A 10366-nucleotide genomic window follows, 5' to 3' on the forward strand; every position below is an offset into this window, starting at 1 on the left:
AGTCTGCAGTTCTCCTTAGTGGGCATATTTATGCCATGGAAACTGGCAAACACTACAAATCCAGGACTGATTGATTGATTGGTTTAAATCCTGGAGCCACAACTTCCCAGCGTTGTGAGCTCTGAAACATGACTTCACTTTCCCTGAGTGCCCATTTTCCTGTCGGCACAGAGAGGAGAGCTACACCGACCTCCATGCCTCTGAGGGACACCGGGTGTGTGTGGCCAATGGCTGGAAGAACGTGCCCGATGCATTTAAGTCTCTCTCTCCTTGCGTCCTAACTGTGACCCTGATTACAAATAGAGGGCATTTTGGACACCCTGAGGAAGGAGGAGCTGTGTCAGAGTCCCTTTAAATTAGTTACAGAGTTGGAGACAGTGGCCTGTGGTTCCCTCTGTCCCAGCCACCCGTATCAAATGAGTCATGATCTCGCAATACCACGAACATGAAAAAGGGCTGACGCGTACTAATGCGTTATCATCAAGATACAGGGGACAGGGACAGAAACTGTCGATGGTCGCAGTCACGCTCGTCACATAGCTAACGTTCACCTGGCCCTTTCCATGCCCATTATTACTTGGCTTATCACAGCTCTGTGAACCCCCATGCTAACCTGCTAAAAAGAGTCTGGGGTTTTCATGGGGAACAGGGAGTGCAGAGAGAGGGCGGGGCTTCCTGGGGAAGGCTGCTGGCCAGCAGAAAGACCCCTTAAAGTCCGTAAGTAACTAGAGTTGAGGACCTGGCCCTCGACCACACAGGCTCATAAAGACACTCATATAAAGCCAAGTTCAATGGATTTGGAAATGCTGATTCAGGCTTTAAAAAAAAAAAATGGACTTCCAAAAGACTGATGAGTAAATCAGAATCACAATGTATCCGTCTGCAATAAGAAATAGTGCCCAGCCCATGTGGCTCAGTGGACTGAGTGTTGTCCCATGGACTGAGAGGTCCCAGTTCGATTCATGGTCAGGGCACATGCCCGGGTTGCAGGCTCCATCCCCAGTAGGGGGCGCGCAGGAGGCAGCCGATTGATGTTTCTCTCTCACATCGATGTTTCTATCTCTCTCTCCCTTCTTCTCTCTCTAAAAAGTCAATAAAAACATATTTAAAGGAAAGAAAGAAAAAAAGGAAGAAAGGGAGGGAGGGAGGGAGGGAGGGAGGGAGGGAGGAAGGAAGGAAGGAAGAGGAAGAAATAAATAGCTGTCAAGCAAAATAGATATTTGTGTCAGTCTGACTGGTACATTCCCTCCCTTTGGAAACTTTGCAAAAACCAAAAACAAAACAAAAAAAACAAAACAAACCAAATTAGGAGGACTCCAGTGGTTTGTCATCAGGTCACGTAAGTCTAACACATCAGTTTCCAGATGGGGCCAGCCCTTCCAAACGGGCTTGGCGTCAGGCAGAATTGGATGGGATTCACTCTGCCAAAATGTGCTTCTGTGCCTTTCTCTTTGTTTCTGACGATGTAGACACAAAGCCATCGAGTTCATTCTGTCTCTGTGGACTAGAGTGCTTTTATAATGACTTTGCCTGGGACTGCTCTGAGGCAGACATGGCATCTACGGACACGGGTCAGCTCCAGCCTGCCCTCTGATTGTGAGCTGCCCCAGATCTAAGAGTAGTTTCTAGTGTGTGACTGCAAAAGAAACCAAAAGAAGAAGAAGGTTTTGTGACATGTGAAAACTATAGGAAATTAACATTTACGTGTCCGCACACGAAGTTTTATTGGAGCCCAGCCGCTCTTGTTCACTCGGGACCGCCTGTGGCTGCTTTCAGGCTGCGTGGGCAGAACCGAGTGGCCGCCACTGACCATGTGGTCTGCAAAGCGGGAACCGTGTACTGTCTGGTGCTTTACAGGAAAAGTGTGCTGACCCTGCCCAAGTTCATTATTTTGACTTTATTAATTAACCTTTAGAAGAGTGATCTTATGTTTCTTATTATCTAGGGGAGGGCTACATGGAGTAGCCCATTTCCACCCCTCTTACTCAGCTTACCTTATTTTATTGCCATTAAGTCTTGATTAAATCTGGAGCTAGAATATAAAAATTTACTTGGTCCTAATTGATAACAGGTCATTTACTGAGCAACTATTACCATGCTAGGAGCTTTCTGTAAAGCTCTTATTGAATCCTCAGCATCATTCCGGGTGATGTGTCCTTGTACCTGTTCTTAGGGATGAGGAAACTGGCCAGAGTGTGACTTCCCCATCACGATGGGCACAGCTGGACTCCATCCCCAGGCTGCTTTTCTGTTTCCTGTCACACTGTCCTCTCACATTAATAAGCTGCCCAGGAACTAGGAAGGGAACATCTATTTTCTGGCAAAAATACATTAAAAATAAAAGGTTTTGTTTTCTAAAGCTGTGTCTTCACCACAGTCCCCACGAGTTCATGGCTAAGCAGTTTCTCTATCAAGAGTGAGAGCATCAGATGTCACAGCAGAGACGGGCAGTAATGCGGGTGGGTGGCCTGGCTCACGTGGGAGGAAAATGTGTGGTCCTCTGTGCTCAGTTTTTAGTTGTTTTGTTTCCCGCCGTTACACAGACAAGGATACAGAGCACAGTGTTTTAAAAATCAGTGGTAAGCCCTGGCCAGTTTGGCTCAGCGGTTAGAGAGTCGGCCTGCGGTCCGGAGAGACCCGGGTTCGGTTCCCGCTAAGGGCATGTACTTCGGTTGCAGTTTGTCCCCGGCCCTGGTTGGTCGTGCGGGTGGCAGCCACTCGATGTGTCCCTTCACATCGATGTTTCTCTCTCTCTCTCCCTTCCTCTCTCTCCCTCCCACTCTATCTGTACAAAAAATGGAAAAATATCCTCGGGTGAGGATAAAAAAAAAAAAAAAAAAAAAAAAAATCAGTGGTAAAGGCGGGCTCTAGGCTCGGGCTCTACAGGAACAGGTGCGACTCGGAGGCCCCCCGCGGCCGATGCGAGGGAATTAGAACCAGTTTTCAGGCCTGCTGGTTTGCAAGGGAAGCCACAGAAGTAGATGCCCCGCCCCCATTACATCACGTGAATTTTCAACACTGTACAGGCCAAAAAGTGTCTATCCTCAGGTCAAACACGGCCCGTGGGCTGCCGGTCTGTGACCTCTGGGCTGTAATTGCTGGCCAACACCTCCTCCCCGTCACCCTGCATTGCTCTCCGCTGGTGGAGGCATTGTAACAGGGTTCTGCTCACCTCTCCATCCACACAGACTGGTCCTTTGTTCTCTCCAGAGCCCAATGAGGACAGAGGCAGTAAGAGCCATGTCTGAGGCTTTTATCATCCAAATGACCCTTTTAGCGCGAAGTTCCATCCTAACAGTTGTAGCTAACAGGTTTTTGATCTCCCCCAGACTACTGCCTCCTGATTAAAAGTCTTTTCCGCCTTTTAAAATTCCTCATCCAGTTCTGATGTTCCCTGCCAGCTACGTTGGCTGGGTTTCTCCGGCTCCTTGTCAGGTCTGTTGGGAGTGCAGCCCCGGACGGTGCCTTGCCGCCTTTGTCCTCCTCTGCTGGGCGGCTGCCTTCCATCCAGGGCTGGGGCCACCTGTCCTAGGGACACAAGCCGCCCCCGCCCCCGCCTCCTCTGACAGCCCCATAACAAACCCACGGTCCTCTCCTCGGTGACTTCATTTTTAAGAACAAAAGTAGTAAACTGGTTTGAACTAGAACAAATCTATTTTTTGTGTGTGTGCCTATTGAATCGGCCTTCAAAAAGTCTTTTGAACGGAACCTGAACCCAGCCCAAATTTCAGTGTATTTGGGACTCTGACTCAGGTTTTGAGAAGGGGCCTTAAATAGAAGCACTGTGGCGTGGCAATCTGAAAGTCTCTCTGATTCTGGAAGGCTATTAGTCTGATGCTCTCACCTAGATCCCATATGGGGGCTCACTTCTCTTTAGGTTAGCACTGGCATGTCGGGAAGGGGGGGGTCACAGAAAACTGGGGGTGCCCATCTCCATGAGACTGCGTATTCCTTCTTACCTTTGTGGCCACAGTTTAATCAGCTTTGTGTCCTCGATGCCAGCTACAGAGTAAGTACTAAATGAATGTTTATGGAGTACATTGTGGATAAAATTCCAAGACAACTTTCTCTTCCACATGGTGCCGGAATTTATTGCATTTATGCTCCCTATCTGTACCTTGAGGTCAGATCATAGAAGATCTGAATTCCTCTAAATAGATCATATTTGTACCCATAACTAGGCTTTTCCAGGGAATGAGGCAAATCTCATGAAAGAGCTAGTTGTTTCCTCTTATAACCTGGGTTTGTGAAACCTAAAAGCATTTTCTAAACATGTGGAAGCAGCCAGAAGGAAAATTAAGCTCAATTTAAATGGCAAAATGTTTCTTAAAATAAACTTGAGCTACGTATAGAAAAATTACAGGAATAACTTCATAAAACATTGCCCTTGGATTCTTAGAACGGTGACATTGTCACATAGGTCACACCGGGGGCCAAGAGCGGTGTAGCCCAGGCAGGTAACGTTGCGATGCAGAGGTGATGGCGGGGGGTATGGGGAGCGATGGAAGAATTATAGATGCAAGGTGGGGGTAGATGTTTCTGGAACGAGACCTCACTCAACAGCCTGGCTCTGGACTCATTAGCACAAAGTGCTAAGAACACATGGCTTGCAAAATAAATGCATTCATCTTATTAATAAGTGATCTTATTAATTTCATAGCTCCTGCTTTCAAAGCAGAAGCCCGACACACGACTGGTAGAAATCAGCTCGAGAGACCTTGCGTAGGTGTCTCAAGTCCGAGCTGTCCCCGTGCGCCCGGCCTCCTCTGTACAATCACACTCTCACCCCATTTCCACAGGAGCCCAGAGCTCAGGTGAGCAGCGAGAGCATCACTTGGGGAGACAGGCGTGCGCTCCATCTCAGTGGTCGGCGTCCTTCCCTAACCAGCTGTACAAACTAGAACGTGGAAGGCATTCTTTGACACCCCGCCCCATCCCAAACACCACGTACGGCCGCATAGTTCTCAAGTCCCTTCACTTTCTGGTGTTTCCCTGCCCCACCGCACACCGGTTTGGCTGTGAGCATCTCTAACTTCGATTGCTGCCACAGTCCCCAAATCAGTCTCCATTTACCCTTCGCTGTCATGTTGTTTTCTGATGTCACCTTTCCAGTGACTTCTACGGTTCACGATGCAAACTAAACCCCATCTCTCCATCACCCCTTCTTCTCTGCTCCCTGCCTTCTTGGGGTGTCAGGAATATGCCCGTCGGGTTTGTGCATGCTGGCAACAGTCCACTCTCTCCTCGCCTACTTAATCCCTGTTCGCTCTCGGAATGAAAGTCAGACGTGAAGTCCTCAGGCCGATTGCCCCAGGGCCCCCGTTCTGGGAGCCCCGTAACCCTGGGCTTCTCCACATCCTTCTCGGCATCTGTTCTCCGCTGGTACAGTGGAGAGAGTCACAGAGCTCGTCTGCTGTGAGTGGATTAAGGCAACACTTGTAAAGCGCTTACCGAGTGCTTGGTAAACCCTCACTGAGCGAGCTGGTGTCCTACTGGGCGTTGCCACTTAGCAGTCCTGTGGCGGGCGTGCTGCGGAGGGTGGCTTGTGTAGGGGCTAATGGCGTGAACCAGGCCAGACTGCCCGGGTTTGAAACCCAGCTCTGGGTCTCTCTAGCCACATGCATTGGCCAATGTCGCTTCACTTCTCAGTGCCTCTGCTGCCTTATCGATAGAGCGGTCGCGACACGGGACTGCGTCAGTTTGGAGGCTTCGATGAGCGGACGCATGATAAGTGCTCAGAGCAGTGCCCAGCACGTGGTGTCTGTGTGACTCCTCGCGAGACTTACTTCTCGGGGTGAGACAGGGCTCCCCAGACACTGAAACTGGGTTGGGACGCCCAGGGGACTCCGTGTGTGCCGATTCCTCCGAGATTTAACACCAAGCCTTTGTCACAATACAACAGGTCCGTGATGACACCTCACCATGAGCCTCCAGCTGCTTGGAGGGTGTGCGGCAAAGATGATCACCAACATTTCGTCCAACAGTGCGCCAGGCCACTGCTCCTCCTCGTTAAGCTCCGTGGCGCCGAGGAGAAGCCTGGCTCACGGGATCACTGCGGGTGATTTTCCGTGACTCCGGTGGGGTGTGCTCATAGAATCCCCACGATGCTCACCTGTGGGCAGTGTGTCGGTTGGTTCCTAATTCCAGCGTGTGGTCCAGAGCTAGAGTATTATCTCACCCAGAGAGGAGAGCTTCCTGTAACAGACTTGCTTGACCAGAAACCCATGAAACCGAAGCATACGTTGGGTCGTGTCCCTTTATTACATGACAACGGGGACCTTTGTTTTTCTCGGCGCCCCCTCCGGTCAGCACAGACACTGACAACAAGAGAGCTGTTACTTACTCAGCACTTACTGTGTGAGGCGTTCCCTGTGGATGATCTAATTTAATCCTCAATAACCCAGGAGAGGCATAGGTGTCCCCCTAGGAAAGGAAGATAAAGCTGTAAGAGCTTCACTAATCCCCCAGAGGTCACAATCCCAGTCAAGATTCTTTCAATTGCAAGAGACAAGAACTCACTACAGGCTTAGGAAAAGGGGAACCTGGGGGTGGGGTGCAGGCTCCTCGGCTTGGGAACACGCTAGAATCTGTTTCCAGGGGATCCTGTAAGGGACCTCAGGGACGGGAACTAGGAACCCTCAGTGCCACCAGGGGGTACCGCCTCACGTTCTCTGTTCCCGTCGTCACCCCTGCTTGCCCCTTTGGTCCCTCCCTGGAGAGAAGCTCGCACCTACGATGAGGAGGGGCTGTGGTCCCCCCGGCGTGGACCGAGCGCCCGTTCCCCGACAGGAAGGCACTGTACCACGGGGAGGAGGAGGAGCTGACCACGGAAGGGGCCCTCTGTTACCAGGCAAAGAGGGTGGAAAGATGAACGGACCCAGCCAAGCCCGGAGCTTTGCCGTCCATTCCATTTGCAGAGAAAGGTGACAGGCGCTGGACGAAGGAGCCTGTTTCTGTTCCACAGCCTGCTGCTCTGTCCACTGTAATTCTCTGCCGCCACATAAAGGTGAATTATTCAAAAGCTTACCGGGCAGGAGGGTGGGAGCCTGGAGTGGTTCCAGGAAGAATTTCAGCTGAGCTCTGGGAAAGCCAACCGTGATTCAGTGGCGTGTGGTCTCGACTCTGACCGCCTGCTCCTTTCTGTGTGTTTGTCACCGGCCACGACAACGGCAGTAACAACAGCCAGAGCAACACCATCTAGCTGTGACGGGACAGGTTCACCAGCTCCTCTGAGCCACACTTCCACCGTCTACGGTGTCGTCCTTGGCTAATGAGGCAGGGATGGGAGCGTCTCTCACAGTGTGATTTAACCCCTGAGCAGTGTCAGTCACCCAGTAAAAGGGGGGGCCAGCACCCCATCCAGGGCCGTCCGCTCTCGACCGTGTGCCTTCAACTGTTTTGAATGGCTCCCTCCGTCGACTTATGATTTCCCTGGTTTGGGAGGCTCCTGTGGTCTAACAATGCTTTTAAAAAAAGGTTTCATATCCATCTCATATTCACTTCGTAGTTGCTTTCTTAATTAAATAGTTGATGAAACTCAGTAATTAAAAAAAAAAACGCTTAACGTGTCATTTGAAATAAATGTACCTTTGTGCCTTCGACGATGGGCTCTCTCCGCCAGAACCACGCCCTCATCTTGAGCGGAGCTGCGCCAACTGGTCTTCCCCAGACGGCCGTGGGCGATGGCCACAGACACTCACCCGCCATGCCCAGCTCTGACGCCTCTCAGATGGGGTGAGCAGCCAAGGACACCCCGGAGCAACGCGGGCAGCCTCCTCCCGGGCTTTGATTTCCCCGAGGAGTGTTTTTGCAGCTGTCCCACCCACGCCCACGTTCATAGCATTTTTAAGCTCCTCTCCACTGTCTCTGTGAAGCATCCAACTAGGTCCTCATAGAAACACCTCTTTCTTAGGTCTCTTGTCCTTTGAGACGACATGGAGGGACCTGGAGAGCATTATGCTGAGTGAAATAAACCCCTCAGAGAAAGACAAATACCACATGATCTCACTTATTTGTGGAATATAATGAACAAAATAAGCTGATGAACCAAATAGACCCAGAGACACAGAAGTAGGGTACAGACTGACAAACCTCAGAGGAGGGGGCGGGGGGGACGGATGAGATAAACCAAAGGACTTATATGCACGTATGTGTAACCAATGGACACAGACAACAATGCTGGGGGGTGGGGGGTGGGGAGGAGGGTGTCTAGGGGGGGAAAAGGAGAAACATCTGTAACAAAAATAAATTAATAAAAATTGGAAAAAAAAAAGAAACACGTCTTTCTTCACTGCTAGCTCACCAGCTCTCGTATTTGACTGGATTAGGAGGCGACAGTAACAAGCGCAGCTGCGTGGACAGGTAGGAAGTCACAGCGCCGCACCGCAGTGTGCCCACCCTCCGGGTGGCCAGCCTCCCCGGCTCGGGCGCTACAGGCCTTGGTCAACGAGTCACTGAGGAAACAAGGCAATGCGTTACGAGGAAGCCGATCACACACGTAGGAAAGGCCCCAAACTGTCTGCCTTGCACAGGTCCCCTGTCCCACCGTGTCCCTAGCTTTCTCTGTCCCACACCTCACCTCCTACTGTGACACTTCGGGGGAAGTTAGGTCATGGACCAAGTTGGTTAAAATGTCTGATTCCCTGCCCTGGCCGGTTTGGCTCAGCGGTTAGAGCGTCGCCCTGTGGTCCGGAGAGACCCGGGTTCGGTTCCCGCTAAGGGCATGTACCTCAGTTGCAGTTTGTCCCCTGCCCTGGTTGGGTCGTGCGGGTGGCAGCCACTCGATGTGTACCTTTCACGTCGATGTTTCTCTCTCTCTTCCTCTCTCTCCCTCCCACTCTAACAAAATATCAAAAAATTTCCTCGGGTGAGGATTAAAAAAAAAAATGTCTGGTTCCCTGCTGTGTGGAACAGCCCTTGGTGGTGAGTTCGGTCCAAAGAGAAGGTTTAGGTTCTGAGGTTGAATTTGAAGCTGAGTCATAATCCTCTCTTGTCACTCCTCGCGACCAGGCTTGCTGTGGCTGCTGTCTGTCCACGTTGCCACCATCAGAACCTCAAGCACCACTGTGGAAGTGAGCAGCCCTCCGTGCTCAGCTCTCAGGCCTTTCTGCTAATGTGTTTATCTTGAGGGAATAAAAATATCCATGAAAAGAGTGACACTAGATTCTGTGTTGACTCATCCCCGGCCCAGGAGGACTTCTGATGAAGTATTACTCACGGTTGGACTTCACTTGAATGGAAGCTTTAATAAATGCCCTTCATGGAAACCACTTACAATGGGATGACTTGTTCTCTGAGTGTGTGGAACTGAAATCTCCGCCATCACCTAATGACCTCCCTGGCCGAGACCTGCTGCTCATCTTGGAATGTCGTGTCTTTCGAGATAGCTAGGATGTGTGGTCTCTATGAGCCAATAAATGGGCCAATTAGGAAGACCGGACTGGAGAATTCAGAACTACTGAGTGGAGTTAAAAAGCTGTGTGCTACCCTAGGCTATTTTGTTGCGTGACTATGCTTTAAATAACACGTGTTACTGATTAGGTTACGGGCAGAGGCTAAACGCCCTGCGGCTTGCTGCCCTGAGCTCCCGTCTCCGAACTTGAGGCGCGGGGTTGATGTCAGAGCGTGGTTTGTCGACCAGGACTCTGGAATCAAGGGGACCTTGGAAAAAGGCAAATGGGTGTAGGAAATAAATACAAACACTATTTCACATGCTAAGTGTACTCATCATTTCAAAGAAAACCTTCTGTTTTTGACATTGGGGACTCATTGTTTGTTCAATGATGGAACACGGTGGAAAGACAAACAATGGCTACCCAGTGTCTTCCAGACACCCAAGAAGCACTGTATTATACATTTGCTGCTTTTGTAATGACATTTTGCCCCTTGATTTTTGTCATCTAGTATTATGTCACATCTGCATGTCCTTAGTGCTTTGCGGGCAAGCACAATGGCCCTTTTTAACCTTGACAAATAACTTAGACTCTCCAAGCTGAAGTTTCATCATCTATAAAATGGGGCAATCACAGTGACCTCGTCAAGCTGTAGTGAGAATTTGGTGAGATGCAGTGTTCTCAGGCATCGGACACAGAGTACACATGTAACAAGTACAGCTATTGTTACTGTTCTAGTGTAAGAGTTCAAAGATAGAAGCTGTGACCCGAAGGAAAACTGGAGGTACAGTAATTCCTCACATAACATCGTAGATAGTTTCTGTGACTTTAAGTGAACGATATATAACAAAACCAATTTTACCATAGGCTAATTGATTTAAACAAGGGTTGAGTTCCTCTGGCATCTCATTTAATGTTAAAATGAACCAACATTGGACAAAATGACATTATTCAACGACCTTCTATACGTGGTA

The sequence above is a fragment of the Molossus molossus genome, unplaced genomic scaffold (assembly GCF_014108415.1).
Source record: "Molossus molossus isolate mMolMol1 unplaced genomic scaffold, mMolMol1.p scaffold_m16_p_7, whole genome shotgun sequence".
Classification (NCBI taxonomy): domain Eukaryota; kingdom Metazoa; phylum Chordata; class Mammalia; order Chiroptera; family Molossidae; genus Molossus; species Molossus molossus.